Source organism: Miniopterus schreibersii, assembly GCF_964146895.1.
Source record: "Miniopterus schreibersii genome assembly, chromosome: 4".
Classification (NCBI taxonomy): Eukaryota; Metazoa; Chordata; class Mammalia; order Chiroptera; family Miniopteridae; genus Miniopterus; species Miniopterus schreibersii.
In genome coordinates this window covers 39741476-39760804 of record NC_138105.1, presented here as the reverse complement: position 1 = coordinate 39760804, position 19329 = coordinate 39741476, and the positions used below count along the sequence as shown (strand labels likewise).

At 41.6% G+C, this 19329-nt stretch overlaps 1 protein-coding gene across 1 annotated transcript in view; it reads right to left on the bottom strand.

Moving 5' to 3' along the window:
- IL15 (interleukin 15) overlaps window positions 1-19111 on the bottom strand; it is a 61053-nt gene extending 41942 nt beyond the window's left edge. Inside the window, exon 1 of the mRNA XM_081135515.1 lies at window positions 16639-19111. The gene's annotated coding sequence lies outside the window, so the exon portion shown is untranslated. The remainder of the gene's footprint in view (window positions 1-16638) is intronic.
- Window positions 19112-19329: the final 218 nt, after the last annotated feature.

Below are 19329 nucleotides of genomic sequence, written 5' to 3'. Positions count from 1 at the left end.
TGATATTTCTGCAAATGGATAACTGTAAATGGATTATGAGGGGAGTGATTCCAGGAACATTTCAGAGATAGCATCGATAGGATTGTTTTGGAGTAAAAAGGAAGTCTATGACTGTTAAGAAAATATTAAAAATTAAAGGCAAAACACTGCAAAGTATTAGACAGTAGCGATTTAAGTTTTTGTGCAATCATCTATGAAGAAACTTGGGGGTAAAAATGTATAACATATTCTTTAGAGTTACTTAGGCTATGAGCTCCTTGAATGTGAGAACCATAGCTTATTCACTTAGAATGCCCAAAGCCTAGTACAGTGCTTGAACCAGTGGAGGCAGTCACTAATTCATGTTTAAATTAAATCTTATTGCATCCATATGGCAGCAGATTTGACAGCCTTTTTTCTTTAATGTGGGATCCGGGGAAACTAGAAATGGAGAAAGAATAGCATATTCTATTAATGTATTTTCTTGGCTTGGTTTCCCATTAGTTTATACTCTGCAACATCCAAAAAGTATTCGGAGCTGTGCTGTCCAATTTAGTAGCCACTAGCCATATGTGACTACTTGAATAGAAACATAAGTTAATGAAAATAAAATGAAACTGAAAATTCACTTCCTCAGTTGAACCAGCTACATTTCAAGCACTCAAAAGCCATAAGCAGTCAAAAGCCACATGTGGTTACTGGCTACCATGCTGGACACAACAGATACTGAACATTTTTTAAATATGTTTTTATTTCTTTTGAGAGAGAGAGGAAGGGAGAGAGAGAAAGAAGAAACATCAATGATGAGAGAAAAACATCAATAGTGATCGACTGCCTCCTGCACTCCCCCTGCTGGGAATCAAGTCTGCAACCCAGGCATGTGCCGTGACCAGAAATTGAACCGGCGACCTCCTGGTGCATAGGTCAGTGCTCAACCACTGAGCCACACCGGCCAGCACAGAACATTTTCATCACTGCAGAAGTTTCTGTTGTACAACACTGACTAGCTATACTGCAGACTTTGGTTTCAAACAGATCTGGGTTTGAATTCTGACACAGCCACTTACTAACAGCAAAGTTTAGGGAAAGTTAATCTCTTAGGGCCTCAGTTTCTCCCTCTGCAGAATGAGGACAATGTGAGTACCCACCTCACTGGTCACTGCAAGGTTCAAGTGAGCTCATTCATGCAAACTACACAGAACAGGAGGTGACATACAATAAATATTCAAAAGTGTCACTCTTATTAGTGATTATCACGTCTGTGAAAGTAACACCTCACCATGAACCCACCATTGGATCCCTTACATCAGGCTCTTCCACCCTCCCATAGGACTGACAAGAAGAAAATGGCCATTAACACCCTTACTGTCTAGTTCAGTGTTATTAAAGTGCCAGTTTACAGGGACTAAAACTTACACTGATTCCTTCTTCAGGGACGCCTTGCTATGAAAAAATGTAGGTGAACTAAATATGTGTTAGTGATCTGACTGACTTACCTCCTGGTGCCAGCTCTTTTCTTGGGTTAAATACTAGAAACAAACATTTTTATACTTTGGATTGCAATGGTCTAATTGGCAAGACATATCCCTTGATATAATTTTAAAATTCTCACAAAGAAAAAGGCAGTCAAACGGCCATAAAAAGGGCAGAGCCTAGCACAGCATAATCGAAGCAGAAGAGAGAGCCAGATGGGACAAGGTGGGGTTTCATAGCTGGAAAATTTGAGCTAAAAGTTTTGAAGAACATGAAGTCATGATGGGGGAAGAGAGATAAATGGACAAAGAAACAATTCCAAGAGAAGGGAAAGAGAAAGAAAGGAGAGAAGTCTCGTAGTTTTAGCCCTTCAAGAAGAAAGAAACACTTTCCTTTCATCCCTTGTTAAATTGTGGCTTCCAACAAAAGAAAACAAGAGAGGTCTAAATCTAGTAGTGGCCAGTTTTTGCCTCTTTGGTCCTGCTATGCAACATCTTCATATAATAAGGATACTAAATATGTATAATTTAAATATATGTAATTTTTTACTCTAAATATATATATGTGTGAATATATATATATATTCACACACACACACACATACACACATACACAAGGGTATCCCCCCAAAATGTATACACACTTTGCATAATTATAAACGCAGTGTTTATTAAAATACATTTCACTTTCAAAATGTAATAGAACCTACAGACATAGTGTGTATACGTTTTTGGGGACACCCTGTGTGTGTGTGTGTGTGTGTGTGTGTGTGTGTGTGTGTGTGTGTATGTATATAGCTATTTTGGTGACTCCCTGGCCCTTCAAACATTTCTAGTTAAAGATAAAAGAGCCAACCAATAAAAAGTTCCACAGTATATGTTTAAAAAGAATTTTCTTCTTTTAAATTTTTCATGTATTTATATAAAAGGATCCATATAAAAATTATTCTTCATCATAAAAATCAGTCAATCATTACCCAACAATTTTCCAGTACTGCCACTATAGATAATTGTTTAACTATTAAAGTGTATGCTATGATTTATAGCAGGCATAATGGAACCAATCTCTATATGATTGCTTGCTGCTGCTACGGAAGACATATCTCATCTGCTGCAGCATGTGATGCCATATGACAATTTGTAATGATGCACATTTCTTATTACCTGCTGATAATAGCCTATAAGTGAAAGCGGCAGCTTAATTATATCGCACATCTCCTGCTGGCAAATAACTGGATTCAAACATTTCTATTGCTTCTCCCCACCCCTTACAGAAGCAAAGAGGTAAGATTACCACAGTCCTCAGAAAGAACGCTTAAATTAAGTTAGAAAGTCTTAGGCAAAGCTGATCTTGTATTAAACACAGAAGCGCTTTAGACCACATAATCCCTCAGTCTCCAGTCTCCAGATAGTTTCCCTGGAGTTGGTTGTCTTTCTTCCAGTGTTTAAGTATTCCTGCCAACAAGGCCTCCGAGGTGTCCCACTCCAAACACTTGGCTTTTTAGGAAATGTAGGCAGTGATTTACCCTGAACTTTGGATCTCTGAATCAACACAGTGGCCACAAATTTGCTGTAGAAGTCCCATCGGTCTTGTTTCTAAAGCACTGCTTGTCCGGCTGCTTTCTGACAAGCAGCCTAAACTTCTCAAGTCTATATGGCAAAGTGACAATGCTTATGCGACTGCTGACGTGCAGACTGTCTCTGTTAATGTAGTTTCTCTGGCAACTGGCCGAGTGCTTGGGGCCCTGAGTTGCAGGGTCCGCGGGGTTGCTGGCCTTCCCCTCCCTGCACCGGGCAGCAGGGCTTGTCACAGCCTCGCTGGTCCCTGTGCCTAATTACCTGGGCCACAGCTAACAGAAAGCTGCCCCCAGGTTAGGGGATAACAGCTGGAATTCTTCACCGCCTCTTTCACGGTTCTCATTAAATATTGTTATTTAAATAGTAGTTCCCAAAGCTACTACTATGAAGAGATTACCATGCCTTTCTTCTTTCTAGTCTGTGCTTTTCACTTTTCTCTTTCTTGCTCCCCCAGCTTTGGAGCAAAAAGAATGGGTTAGATAGGCATCATCAAACACCCGGTGTGCCTCATGCCTTCCATAAGATTACACATTTGTTACAGCCGTTAAGATTTTGACCCTTTCTTCTGGGTGCACTTTTGGGGCCTTTTTTTAGAAGAGGCGTAGAGAGGTATAGTGACTACAAGTGGGTGGCTGCTTCTTGCACCAGAGCCATCCTTAAATAACTGAGGTTGCACTATTAACTTGAATGACCAAATTATTAATAAGAAGATTCTTTGACAAACATGGAGTGGGAACAAAGGAAACTGGGAGGTCTTGCAGAATATATCATCTAGGTTAGAAGACAACATAGAAAATTATCTCCACTCTGTTATAGAACATAGTCTTCTAGGCAACTAACATGAAATGCATTGCTATCATGTGCTTGGACCACAGACACTCATTTCTACAGACATAAAATCTCTCTCTTTGGACTTGTTGTGTAAACATGGCAGCGGTGTTCACCATCCTGCCTTTTACTAGACTCCATGCAGACTTCCATCTTTCTATTCTATGCATCAATAGCACCTTATAATTTCCAAAACTGTAGTTCATATAATACTGAGATTTAAGGCTCTTTGATGACATTGGAAACTTTCCTAATCTTACCAAAACCATGGAGTGAACTGGAAGCCTAGAGACTTGCCTGGTCCTGGTTCCGTCTTTAGACAGCTGTGCAACATTAGCAGGGTACTTCATGCCTCTTAACCTCAGTCTCTTTATTTTTACAATAAGGAGGCCAGCTTGGGCCACGTCTGAAGTCCCTTCCAGTGCCCAAGTATATCTATGGAGGTCACAGATTGCTTGTCAGCATATTATCAAACTTATCTATCCTGTGCTAAGCCTCAAAACAGTCAGATCTGACACCTCAGGGAATTCCTCTAATCTAATTATCCTAATTTTCCAGAAGAGAACAAAAGTGTTGAGAAATTAGACTTATTGCTGCAGTTACACACAAAGAGGTAATACTGGGGTTGACCCTGTGTCTGGGGTTCCCACTTCAATTCTTCACTAGTAGTTCATTCAGTGAACAGGGAGCACAGGCATGTGTGATGTATTGTGCTATCTCTCCACATTAGCTGCAATTTCAAAAAAGGTCAATTTACTCCCAAAATCTAAGGTTACAATAGTCCGGGGAGGAGCTTTATAATCCCATATGTATTGACAATAACTGAAGGACTGTATTAGTATATTTTGAATTGTTTTAATTTCAGATCTTAGATGCACCAGCACCAGCACCACCAGTGAAATACTTCTGCAATACAATCTACTTTACTCCACTTACTTCCATATAGCTACTTTCTGGGTCAGAACAACTAAAGTAAAATGCCATCTACACTGCTCTGAAACAACTCTGCTTCATCCTAACTCACTGCAACTCAATTACCACCTTTCAAGCTTGGACAAATGAGAACACAGAATTTTCACAATCTCCTTCTCACTGTGGCTAAGCCACCACACTCTTGCTTTCACACTTGGGTCTTTGCCCAGTATGGTTTGATGATAATAATGGCAAATATTATATATTGACATAGCTACTGTTTCTTGTATGAATTAGTTAGATGAAGAACCAATAAGGGCAGCTGGATCCCTCTTTGGAAATCCGCCCTTTAGGTTCCAGAGAAATAAGGTGAAGTCGTGCTCAGGAACTGAGGCCAAGTCGATGAAAATCCCTTTGGAGAGAGAAGGGAATTGTATCTCAGTTTGGCAGCCCAGAGCTGAACAGTCAGGGCCCAGAAGTGGATGAGATGGAGAGGAATGTTCTAGCTGCTGTATCCTGTTCCCACCTTCATTTTCCCTGACAGGTAGGATTGGGAGAAGCCTGCCTCACTACACGTGTTAACCTTGACTGGTACTTGCTGTCTGGGCCTGGACTGTGGGTCACACAGAACCTGAAGATTGGCAACACAATTTTATACGTCTATAACTTGGATCCAAGTAACTGCTCATCCTATCACTACCACCAGACAGAGGGGTACCTAGAGCAAAAGTCTTGAAAGGATTCTTGGGGAACAAGGTATTGGAGGAGTAGAGAGTTGTGGAGTTGTTAAATCTGGAACACAACAGTGTAGGCTCTTCAATGTGCTATTGTTTAGGAGACCTTCTGGTCTGTTGCTAGCCTACCTGGATTCAAATCCATAGCCTGGAAGCAAATGTTTTATAAACTTAGGAGGCTATGTGCCTTGAATTAAGAAAGGTCAAGGTTTTAGAAGAGAAACACCTCAATATCAAATCTAAAAAGCCACCATAAAGTCACATGTCTGAAGTTTTAGAGGTCCTTCACAAAACAACAAGACTAGAATCTGCTTTCTAGGGGTAGACTCTAAAGATATAAACTATAGATTTTTTTTTAATCTGACATTTGGGGTTACTGCAAATTTTAAAGTGACAAAGTAATGTTATTATGACTGTATATTTGTTCTCTTGAATTCTCAACAGAACTAAATAAATACCAACTGTACTACAATTTTTGCAAAATTATCTCACTGTTTTTGTCTATTGAAAAATTTTTTCAAAACACTTGATAAACAGAATTAGGAAAATGAAAGGTTTTCAATTTGAAGGAAGTTAGAGAATAGGGTGTGCCTTGTTTTTCCCCCTTGCATTTATTGAAGAATTTATTTTGCAATTTATAAAACTATCCCTTCAACAATAAAACTGGCGCAAAATATTAAAGTCCTTTTTTTTTTTTTTAGTTCTATGAAGTTTATGCTAATCTAAAGAGCTCATAAGCATCATCCAAATAACAAATGTAAGGATTCCATCTGTAGCCTGGCCCAAATAAGGCCCTCAGGAAACTGTGTTTTCTTTTTTTTGAATATGCTGGGAACGGTTTCCCAAAAGCTATGTGATCACTGATGGTCTACTTCCAGTCAAATCTAGTCAAATTCCTTTTCTCAGAGCCTTATATTACTTGACCCCTCCACAATATGGGATAGTTACTGCCAATAAAAAGAATATAATTAAAGGTCTACTATTTGCTGGGCAAGGTGCTATCACCCAAGGATGCAATGTTTTCCAAACTTCAGCCCTTCCAACTCCACCATCACATTCTAGCCAACCTCAGTACCACCTTTATCATATAACCAGAGAGTCAATGTTAACACAAGCCAATATCATAAAATACTGTACATAGTATTAAAAAGTATCAAGTGAAGAGAACACAAGGGAGGGTTGTGGCCAATATTTTTCAGGTGGCCAGAGAGGTGGTAAAGTTGGGGTTTTGCCAGGAGGCCTTCATAAGGAAGTGATTCTTTAAAGGTGGATATGTTGTTTTTAAAATTACCTAAGAGATACGGAGAACACATTGGTGGTTGCGGGAGACAGGGTTGGGGTTGGGTGAAATGAATGAAGGGGGTCAAAAGGTACAAAACTTCCAGATAAATAAGTCACGCGGAGGTAATGTCCAGCATGGTGACTATAGTTAACAATACTTTATTGTGTATTTGAAAGTTGCTAAGAGAGTAAATCTCAACTGTTCTCATTACAAGAAAAAAAATTAGTAACTGTGTGTGGTGATGAATGTTAACTAATTGTGATGATCGTTTTGCCACTATACAAATATTGAATCATGATGTTGTACACCTGAAACTAATATAATGTTTTATGTCAATTATACTGTAATTAAAAAAGAGAAGAAGGATAGGCATACGGAGATATAAAATCCACTGTGAGAGCAGCAGGCAAAGTATGACAGGCAAGCAAAGTCTGGAAAGTGTGGAAAGTCTAACCTTCTATTCTGAAGACCTGGAAACTGGCCAATAGCTTCTTGAAGACATTTCCTGAATATTTCTTCTGTCAGGGCCTAGTACAGTGACATAACAGTCTCTCTGGTCTTCTTATGATCCCAAACCTTTTATATGAGCATTTGCCTCCTGAGGAAATATTCTGACAGTTGTTTCAGTCAATAATTCTCTACGATTAACTCACAAACCAAAATCTCTTGTACAAATAGCTCACCCAATCTCCAGTTCAGTACTTCTAATGAATTATAAGACATAAGAAGCTGTGTGTTCCACTTTTATCTCACTCTTAATATTTGCAAAATCAAGTTCATCCATTTCCCTGCTGTAACAAACACCTATTCTTGCGATGTTCTTTCATCCTGTCTTCCAAGATTAAATTCTTGAAGTCACCGGGATTCTCTCCATACTTTGCCCCTCCCACTGAATCAAGGCTCCTCAAGTACTTAGAAGAGCCTCTGGCCCATAGTTAGCACTGAAAATTATGTTGCCAAAGGAAACAAATCAATTCAATGAATAAATAAATTCAATCTTCCTTGAAATAACTCTTCTTTCTATCCCCCATTACTTTTAACATACCCTACTCTTTAACATCCATTCTGTAAATATTTATTAGAGACTACCATATCCAGGCACTGACAGATGATGGAGTTATAGCAAAGAACAAAATAACAATAATACATGTTCTCCCGTAGCTCATGTTCAAATGGGGAAAGGTGGAAATTAATAAACAAATAATTTTAAAACATATGTAACTTCCTTATCTGAAAATCTTAAATCAAAAGGCTCTAAAAACTGAAATTTTTTTACTTAATTCATAGGTTAACCAAACATGAACTGAACTGATGTAAAACTATTTATCATCTGTATTTTTTCACTTTTGGGGAGGTGAATCGGCTTGATTGCTACCTGGTATATATTAAAGGCATTATATCACTCTATTAGTCTGCTCTGCTAAGTCTTCCATGACAGGATAAACAAAAAAAATTCATTTTCTCACAGTTCTGGAGGCTGGAACTCCAAGATAAGGTGCCGGAAGGGTTGGTTTCTGGTGAGTTCTCTCTTCCCGCTTTGCAAAAAGCCACCTTCTCACTGTGTCTGCACATGGCCTTTTCTCTGTGCATGTCCACTCTTGGCATCTCTTCCTAATCTTACAGACACCAGCCTAATCCGATTAGGGGTCCATCCTTATAACCTCATTTAACCTTAATTACCTCCTGGAAGCTCTTTACTCAAATACAGTCCCATTGGGGGTTAGGGTTTCAATATATGAATTAGGGGAAGGGGGCATGGCACAATTCAGTTTATAACAGTTACTTTTCCAAAATCTGGGGTAAAAAAATCTGAATTCTAAACACATCTGACTCTTAGAATTTGAGCGATGGTACTATAAAAACCCGGCAGTATGTCGGACAGTTATAGGTATGTGGAGCAGAGTTTAAGCCCAGAGTGCTGGTGGCAGTGCAGTTTGAAGTACACCAATCAGGGGAAGTCTCACTTAAAGGAGATATTTGAGCCAAGCTCTGAAGAAGTTAAGGGAGTGGGTCATGTCTGAGAGAACAGCATTCTAGGCAGGGGGGAACACCAAGTTCAAAGACCCTTAGATAAGAACAGAACAGAATCGTTGAGGAATAGAAAGGCTGTCAGTGTGACTGAATTGGTGAACTAAGGGAGAAGGAGTGCATGAGGTCATGGAGCTACAAGTCACTTAGGGTATCTCTGACCATTGGAATGGAATTTGGCTTTTAATGAAGTGAAATGAGAAGGGAGTGGAGAGTCTGAATAGAGGAGCGGCATGCCTTAATTATTGTTTAAACAGGATCACAATGTGTGGCAGATTTCCAAAAGATAGCTGCAATTAATCAACACCTTCTTTCATTGAAAAAGCATGGTGCACTACCCATCAAGAGATGGAGTCAAGGTCCTCAGCCCTTGAATCTGGGAGGACCTTCTGACTTGCTTTTTCCAACAGAATGAGACAAATGTTATATTCTGGGAATTCCATATCCAGGCCTCCTAAGAGCATCTGAAGCTCCCACTTCCTCTTTTATAGAAGTTAGAGATTACCTAAGGAGTCTGACAATCATGACACCATCATGCTGTGAGAAAGCCCAATCTAGTCTGGTGGAAAGGCCAAGTGGGAGAGAAAGAAGGAATTAGCCAACAGCCAGAGACCCCATATATATTACCCAATGTCTTGAGCCATCTCAGACGGTCCATGAGCTTTGGAGTCACATAGCTGAGACGACAGACACTGTGGAGTGGAGACAAGTCGTTGCCACTGTTTTCTACATGAATTTCTAAGCTGGGAACCTTAAACAAATAAAATGGTTCTTATTTTACGCCACTAAATTTGGGGGTTGTTTATTACATAGCAATTAGGAACTGGCACTGAAAATGATGTAAGACCAGGTGGTGGGGAGACACCTGAAGAGTAGCAAGGACACTGTTAGTGAAGGCTAGAAGGGCACTAATGAAATTATTATCAGGGCCTGGAAAGAGGGCAACTCGTGTAATAGCAAGACTGTCACCAGCAATAACATGGAATTAAGGAAATTACCTCATGAACTTGTGGGTATGGTTAAGATTTCTAAATGTGATAACGGACTTCATTTTGCTGCCTAGGAATAATCACAGGAAGAGAAAGACAAACTCAAATGTTCAGACAGAATTTAGAAGAAACCATTCCACCGGGACTTGCTAAGTTGGAAAAGAAAACATTGTCATACTTGCCTGTCTAGGCAGCAAAAGATTCTCAAAGAAAGAAGTAGTCTAGGCAAAGATCAAATCCTGGGTCTATTAGCACCTGATTAAAGATAAATCAAGTGTGTGGCTGGAAAAATCTCTCATTAAGACCTCGGAAAGATTTAAACCATAGTGCCTCATAGACTCTGTCAGCAAGACGAAAGCGCCTCTGAAAACCCCAAGGGCGTTTCCCACAGCATTCTGACTTGCAGCCAAAATCAAGAGGCGCCTGTCTTAAGAGTTTTGTGGGTATGTCTTTTTCTAAGGGAATGAACCTTAGTAAAATTTACAGGAAGCCCCCAAGATTTATAAGAAAATTGTACTTTAAAAACTACCATCAGCTAAACCAAAAGGAGAACAAAGAATGTCTCGAGATTCCTAACTCTCTATGAACAGGAAGCAGCCTCCTCAGCTGCTAACAAGAGCTCTCTCTCATGGATAAAGAAGAAAGACTCAGAGGAAAAGACTAACTTTCCGGCCAGCCCAAGTGAGGTGCCAGACACATGAGTTGATGAAACCTTCTGGAATGTTTCATCCCCAGCAACCTAAGAGAAACCAACCAGCTGAAGATAGCCCAGTTGCAGAATAATGACAAATAGAACATTACTGGGGGGGGGGGGTTAAGTCACTGATTTCAGGGGTGTTTGTGTTTTCTTTTGTTTGGTGGGTTTGTTTTTGCTTTTATTATTTAATGAAGGCAGGGCAGGCAACTGGAAACAGGTGAAGTGAAACATTCTGGCTCTTGTGTTGTATTGAGAAGGGGTCAGGTGGAGGGTGAAGTATATCAGCAGGGAGACCAACTCTTGAAATAATACCAGGAGATGTGATAGCAATGGCTTGAACACAGGTGGCACAGTGAAGGGGGTAAGAGGGTCAGATGTGGGAATCAGCATAAAGCTAAATGCCTTAGTGGAAGGTAAATGTGAGGTGTGAGAAAAAGGGACGTTAAGGACAACTCCAAGATTCATTGATTGACTACCTCTGCGCCTAAAAATATGGAACTGCCATCAAGTGAGGTTTGGAAGACAGTGGGAGAAGCAGTTTTGGGTCAAGTCAAGAATCTGATGAGTACTAGATATCCAATCAGGGATGTTGAAAGACTGTTGGATACCCGAGTCTAGAGTTCAGAGACAGGTCATGATTGGAGATATAAATTTAGGAATCATCAGTATATGAGGACATTAAAGCCATGAGACTGTATGAGATCACCAAGAGAGTGAGTATAGACAGAGAAAAGGCCTAACGACTGGGCCCTCGAACTCATATTTAAAAGGTTCTGGAAATAAAGAACCAGTAAAGAGGACAAACAGGTGCTGGCGAGGTAAAAGGAAATAAGAAGAGGGGGGCAGCCTGCAAGCCAATCAAGAACTCTGGGGTTGTGCACAGGTGGGCACCAAGCACTGACCACTGCATTTAGCATGAGGGTTCTTGGAACCTCTGACAAGTACATTTTTAGTGGCACAGTGGGGATCGCAGCCTGTCCAGTTCAAGAGAGAATAAGAAGAGAGAAACTAGAGAGAGAGAACAGAGTTGATTTTGAAATTTGTCCATAAAACGGGACAGAAAAACTAGGTGATGGCTGGAAAGAAATATGAGGGTTTTTTAATGGGAAAAAAATATAGCATGGCTATATAGTGATGGGAAAGACCCACGAGAGAGAGAAAAATAGAGATGGTGGAGAGAAAGAATAATTATTAGAGCTATGCCCTTGGGCAGGTGATAGGAATGAGACGACACACCTGAAAGACTGCCACAAATTCATAACTAATTTCCTTATGTCTAATTCGCTTTTTCTTCAATAAATCCCACTCCAGAACCAAATTTCCTATAACAGCTTTTATTATAATATCGTAACACTGTTTTTGCTATATTACTTATGTTTCCTACATGTTGTACATTCCTCCGCTTAGCTGTCAAGCTGAATGATCCGACTCACGCTCACTGAAGGCAATACAAGTCCACTACTTGGCCAGCCCTTGGCTGGGCGCGCAGGACACACTGTCCCGTCTTTATTTAGAATGTAACTGGAGAGACAAACGCATAATAAGATGAATTTACAGAGACAAAAGCTGTTACAGGAGAATGCAGACAGCAGCATATAAATTCATATAAGGGAGAAAATCCTTCAGTAGGAGGAGCAGCAAAAGTGACAGAGGGTGGGTGTTTGGAACAGGACGCGGGAAGGCTGACAAGGGGTGACAAGGAACAGCAAGGGTGTCTAGAGCACAGAGAAAGTGTGACTGGAGCTGACGATGGAAGAGACTAGGCTGCAAAGGCTACCCAAGCCCCAAGCCCAGCTGGAGCCTACTCCTCCCCCCCCTCTAAGCAGGAAGCCTCCCGATCAGCCAGACTCTGTTCTTTACCGTCCACCCTCCCCAACCAGGGCAGCCCAGAAACCAAGGGTGGGGGTGGGCAACAAATCCGAACCAGATCAGGGATCCTCAAAGCGAAGTACAGGCGCTCCTGGGGAAGCCCGCGGCTTCCCAAGGTCTGCACAGGCATAAAGAGTTCCAGAGAAGCCAATGTCCAGGTCCACTATTTTTGGAGGAACCCCTTTTTATGAGTGATATGCCTGAAATGTGCCTGAGGCAAGCAGATTTCTAGCAAGTTCTCCTTTCTCTCTTCCCCTTTCATAACTGCCCTCCTCCCATTTTACGAAAGAAAGGCATCTCGCTCCCCCATCCAGAATCTCACCGGCGCCTTGCCTCTCCCGGGAGCCACATGATGGGGCAATCTGGAAAACTGAGGTTAGGGCAACCTTCTTTAAGGAAAGCGTTCATTTTAACATCACTCATACCTACATCTGTACATCTCTACATTTCCAGTATAGTTTAGTTTTATGTTTAATAATTTCTTATCAAAAGTTAATGAGTTATTTTGGTTAACTACCTACTAATAATACTTAAAGTAACATAAAAAATTGTTTTTAACAATAAAATTATTGATTTAAAAAATTAAATTGAAATTTCTATACTTATTTTTGTTGCTGCGGAGGAAGGAGAACAAAGAAATTAGAGAGCTATATTGTAAAATTTCTAACAGTAAAGTGTTCAGTTAAAGAATAATTATTTGAATATTTCAGAGGTCAGTGCTAATAGTGTGCAAGGGGAGAAATGACACAAGAGATCTTCGAACGTGTCACTGGTTTCTTTTCACATGAATGTGATAAGTAGAGCTTCCCCCTTTCCCCTTCCCCCCCCCCCCACTACCTTACAACCATCATATATTCCTCTTTTAGGATCCTTTTCAGTTTCAATTCCTTTATCTGAGTAAATACTTTCTGTCACTCTCCTAATCTTCCTTGCATCCTGTCAGCATTGGAGGAACCTTAGTGCTTGGAGAAGAAACAATTGTGTGTTGTTAAAACATGATCAGCTGATAAGGACTCAGAGGTTTTAGTCCATTTTTATGTGGTCTATATACAGTCCTCTGCCCTTCTAAAAATAACTGGCAAGACACCAGTAGACTCAAAGTGGGATGAAGCACTGGAAGATATATGCATATAGATACCGGCCTCTTGATATAAAATATGTACAAATGGTAGTGTTGAATTGAAGTGAGATCAAGGAGCCTCTTATTTTCTATTTCTGATTCCAGCACTAAATAACCTTTAAAAAAAAATCAAAAAAACAGGATACCATTCCTTGACATAAAGCAAAGTAATAAGTATAATAGTTATATAGTTAGAACAGTTAATTAGTAAAATTCACTATTAAATAGTTAGTAGAGAACACATTCCAGTACTAGCTACAACCCCAAATGTTCTCTCAACTCTCCTATGGAATTTTCCCATCCAATCCATAAAATAGGGTAGCAGCAAGCACTAAAGCAATGTTCAGCATCAATAGTCTCAGTCAGTAATCTGTAATCACTTGGTAATTAATCCAAGAGCTAATATCCAGCTGAAGAAAGAAGCTGGCTCTTTGCCAACCCTTATCCCATAAGCCTTTTGAAAGCGGACTTTCCAAATAGCTGACTATACCACCCTGGGTGTGATATAATGGGAAAGTCTTCAGTCCTGATCTCTCAACGAATCCCAGGCTTCTGCTTGGATGGATGAGCAGACAGTTAGATCGATAGATATAAACATATAGATCAATCCACATTTGCCTACTATCTGTCAAGCTCTGTCAGCAAAAACGGGTACAAACTAGACAAATGTTTTCATTCAGGAGCCACAGAAGAAATTTTTCCAAAGAACCAAACACATATAGACACTCATGACAATATTATTCGGTCATAAAGGTAATCTTTAAATATATAATTAATAATGTCAATCATGTAAGTACCATATAAGCATTGCTTTAAAACCAACATTCTATCATTATAACACTGAGTCAAAAAGGAAATAGCAGTTGACTGTCACTGTCAAATTCTGGGAAGTATTTCTATGGAAATAATAGCATCCCTCATAAACACCAGTGATCAAATCTGTCTGGGCCCAAATCCCAGATCTACCACATTTTCACTGTAACTGTGGGAAAGTTATTTAATTTACTCTGTTTCCATTTCCTTCACTATAAAATAAAGTCCCTACCATCACATAAGTTTATTATGACAATTTAAAAGAAATACATACATTCTTGGAACAACATCTGATAAGAACTCAAAAAATTAGCTAGGATTAGTATTATTTCCCATAATTCAAGTTGTGGGCGCAAGGCAGCACTCTACGTTATCATTACCTAACCTTCAAAAAAAACGCTACATAATGAGCAACACTTAATGGTAAGGATAGAAAAAAAGGACAGTCTTCTAAATTTTAAAATGTTTTAAAAAGCGTTTCGGGTCCGAGACCCATTTAAAAAGCTGATTAGAATTATGGATATTTTCCTCGGAAAAATCCACTTATACACAAATTTCAGGACTTCATTCACAGGACTTCCAGAGGTCTACTCAGAGCTAGCAAACCTCAGATGGAGAACCTTCTAGGGTTTAAAATCCTCCAATTACCAAACTTTATTTCAATAAACTCTAAACTGCTATTTTTCCCCATCCTCCAAAGCGGTTTATAAACATGCATTTCATTGACAAACACTATGTTTTGTGATACAGCTGTTGACATATATGAATCTCATGAATTAAAACAAAAAAGCTTCACGTTGTTTTTCTTAAACCCACCAGTAAACTGTAGGAAAATTCCAAATTCCAGAACTATAGCTTCCAATCAGGTTCTGGAGTTCCCACTCCAAACCAGCAAAGCAGTGAATTCAAATGTCTTACAAACTGTATTGGATCCGAGACCCGCTGAAAAAGCTGAGTAGAATCTGCCTAGTAGAGCTTCCAGACCAGCAGCCAGCCCAGGCCAACCCAAGTCCTCTCTGTCACTATCCCAGAGCAGATGGTCCTGCAGGAAAGGTCATTCGGGGTATGACTAAAACTTTGAGAGCATAAAACAGAGCGAGAAATGTAAGAATGTAACATTAAAACACTATCATAACAAACCTTCAGAACTTTCTGAGATTTCTGAACTATAGAAAGTAAAATTTTAAATTTTTCATCACTTTAAAAAATATATATATATCTTTATTGATTTCAGAGAAGGGAAGGAGAGTGAGAGAGAGAGATAGAAACATCAACAATGAGAGAGTCATTGATCAGCTGCCTCCTACACGCCCTTGATCAGGATTTGAACCTAGATCTCCAGGATCCTAGGTAGATGCTCAACCGCTGAGCCACTTCGGGCCGGGCTCATCACTTTTAAAATCTAAAGTGGCGATTGCTTTGCCTTCAATCCTTTCCTTTATATATTTTTACCTTCTTTCTTTAATACCATCTCCCTCTGTCTACATGCCTTTTTAATGAAACGACAGAAGTTTAAAATTTATACTGCACAGTTCGCCTGGCAGCCTCTGCCCAGCAGGGTGCTGTAGCACCCAGAGGTGGTCCGTTGGTGGGGGCCAGTCAACACAGCCTCTGCAGGCACACTGACAAGATGAAGATGCCTATCAGCGACAGGCTGATGCTGCTACCAGGGTCCAAACACGAGGAAACAGCTGTATTATAGAACTGCACTCTTGAAACCCACATAATTTTATTAACCCATGTCACCCCCAATACACTGAATAAAAAAGAAAGTTGTTTTTAAAAACACAATGGAAAATAATAGCTAATGACAACCACTTCCACTTTCAAGACTTCTGATTCACCCTGTTTAAGAATCTGTTATACACATCATTTAATAACAACCTTGCTTTATACATACCTTGGGGTTAACAAACTCTTAAATGCATAGAATTACATAGCTAAATTCCAATAAGTTGTATACCCTTGCAACATGCAGTCTCAATAACACTTGGAAAATTTAACTGGATTTTCATTTAAAGCCATCTTGCATAAGAATTCGAATGCAACACAAGCCTCCTGCAGTGCTTCCAAGCTTCTAATACTGCTTTTCTAAGAGACAAGTGTCTTGTCCAGGGTTGGAACTAAAAATACAGTCCCAGGGCTGACCGCCAAACAATGACCATTCCCTTCCTATTCCTCTCCCTCGAAGACCAGGCTCCTGATCAAAGAAGAGGAGGATAACTTGATTTTGCCGGCAAAGGCAGAGACAGTCCCGCGTGCAGGCTCACGCCCACCTTTGCACTGGCCCGCAGGGGGTTTGGGAGGGAGTAAGGAAGAAGCGAGGAGCTGCGGTACCTTTCTTGAACTTTCTGAGCTCAATGAGGTGAGCCACTCACTCAGCGCTTTGTGCAGCCAGACGGCGTCTTCTCCAAACAGGCGGCTTGGCGACAGGCGACAGGAGCCAGGCGCACGTCACCGCTCACCGTCGGCACGCCCCGGAGTCTCGCCCGCAGCCGGCGACGCGCAAAGAGTGGAGCGCGCTCGGGAGCGCCGGCCACCGGCCAGGACCCCGCAGCCTGCGCGCCTCTGGAAGCCGAGGGTGGCTAGACGAGCGCGCGGGAGGACGAACGAGCCCGAAGGTGCACCGCGTCTGCACGAAGTGCCAGCGAAAACTGAAGTCGAAGTCGAGTATTCCCCATAAGAGGGCGGGACTGCTGGCCGGCGGCTGGTCCGCGGAGATGGGTGGGTCCAACTGGGGTTGGGGTGGGGCCCGAGGCGGAGACTTTTGGGCGAGAAAGCGATCGCCCTTTCAACCTCCACCACCTCCCTTCCCGGAGCGGACGAGCGCAGCTCGCGACCTCCATGGAGCTCGGGCTGCGGGGCGGGGGGCAGCGCGCAGCGCAGCCCGAGGGCGCGACCGCCCGGCTCCCTGCCCTTGGGGGCTGCCGGGACAGCCAGCCAGTGACCTGGGGTTGCCCTGAGTGCTCTGAACCCAGGGAGTCCCAGCCCCCAGCGAAAAGAAAAGTGAAAGAGAAAAGAGGAGCAGAGGCGAAGATAAACACCCGCGGCGGCTGGGGGAAGGGAGGGGTGGCAGAGGCTCCTGGAGAAGTATCCCAGGTGTCGCGGCTCCCCTCCCCCTGGGCTTGATGAGCCTGTCGGGTTTCTGCCATTGCCACGCCTAGGGGCTCTCGGGAGGCGGTCGGGGGGCGCTGGCCCCCGCCTGGGCCTGTACCTCCTTAGGCACCTGCCTAGAAAGCGCGAGGAGACGGTCCGCGGAGCCGGGCGCGGCGCGGGAGGCTGCCCCGGCGGAGCCTGGAGACCCGGGCGAGGTGCGCGTCCGAGCCGCCCGGGGAAAAGGGAAAAAGGTGTTGGATCGGGATGGGCTGCTTCTCCAGACCAGCCCTCTGGCTCGCAGGGCAGGCTAGAAGAAGGAAGGCTCTGAAGTCTTAATAGAGAAAACGTTGGGTAACTACTTTGTCCAAGGCAATTGGCACGGAGGGTGAACTTGAAGGAATGAGCTCGTCTCCGGATCTAATGCAGAGTCGAGTGTAAATTTTGCGCGTGGTCCATTTAATGGGATCTTGTGGAATTTTATTATTGTTGAGGCCGAGTGATCTGCAGGACAGAGGCAGCAGAAAAGGATTCGTGCCCAGTTTGGGAAGCACTTTGGAGCACCTTGCACAGGTGTGAGCCACCGAATGTCCCCAACGGAAGGTACTCCACCAATTTTTTTAGGGTTATTCTTAGAAAAAAATAAGGCTCCCTGGAGCTTAATAGAACATTTATCTATGCTTTTTTTTTTTTTGCATTACATACATGTTAAAAATAAAATAGAAAAATATTAGAAGTGATTTAAATATTAGATTGCATAAAGTTCTACATAAAATCATTTCATATCTTCATGAAAAAGTTGAGCTCTAGTCACTATCAACAAAATAATTGAAATATAAAAATGTAAAAACAAGTTTTTACAACCATTCAAAATTTTACCATAGTTGGAAATTATAATTAAAGAAATGAAACAATCATTCTTCTCTATCCAAGAAAATGTAATGTTGAATTTTCTGGCGATAATGCCAATGATTTCCAATCCAATCAGATTTTCTCATAGCAATATGCTGAAGCTCTGATTTGCAGAATGAGCGCGCATCGAGAGAGTGTGTGTCTGGACTGGAGCCCGTTGCAAAAGGTATGGCAGCCACAAAAGGACTAAAGCATGTGTCTGTGTGGATATAGAGATTAGGGATGGAGAAATGGATCTGTGTCCCCGGCCTCATCTCCGACGACAGCAGAGCTTCGTGGGCTCCTGCAAGGTGAACTCTCCTGTACCTCTTTCAGCTCCCTTAGGATGGATGCTGTGTGCTCTGTAGCTGGTGACAGAAGTAGATGACCAGTAAGGCACCTCACTGGCCACAGTCAGCACTGCCTAGAAGAGCCGGATATGGCTGCTGCCAGAGGGGTATCATCACATCCTAAATCCTGCTGCTCTTGGGCTGCCAGGGAGAACTAGATGACCCTGCTCTTCGCTTGGCTCCAGAACCTTGTCAGCGATGCCCAGGACTGAGGAGGATCAGTGGCTGACGGTACACTTTTAACATAGGGCCACCTTGAAGGTTCTAAGCCAGTGAAGAGTTTTCACAGCGCTGAGACTGATGAGAATTTCTTCAGAGAGCTGAGCTTTAAAGCACCATCTGAGCACATAGAATAATAAAATTGGTCTCAAATATTGATCGAGCTTACAAGATGGGCGGGATGATATAGAATGTATTTAGTCAGATTAGGGAGATAAAATGACATAAATAACAATAAAGTGAAATGGAAAATGATTATAGCCATAAGAAATGCTTTGCTCTACCATTTGCCTGCCAAATATGTAGGTCAATATTGTTTTCTTAATTACAGAAAGAAAAGTATTTTTGAATTAGTTATATAAGTGCCTGCAATTCAACAGAGCTGGGTTTTCAGCATAAATTGTTTTTGTTGCACTGAGCACAAACAGAAAAGTCTAATATATTCAACTTATTTTTCAGTTGCCACAGGCTGTTG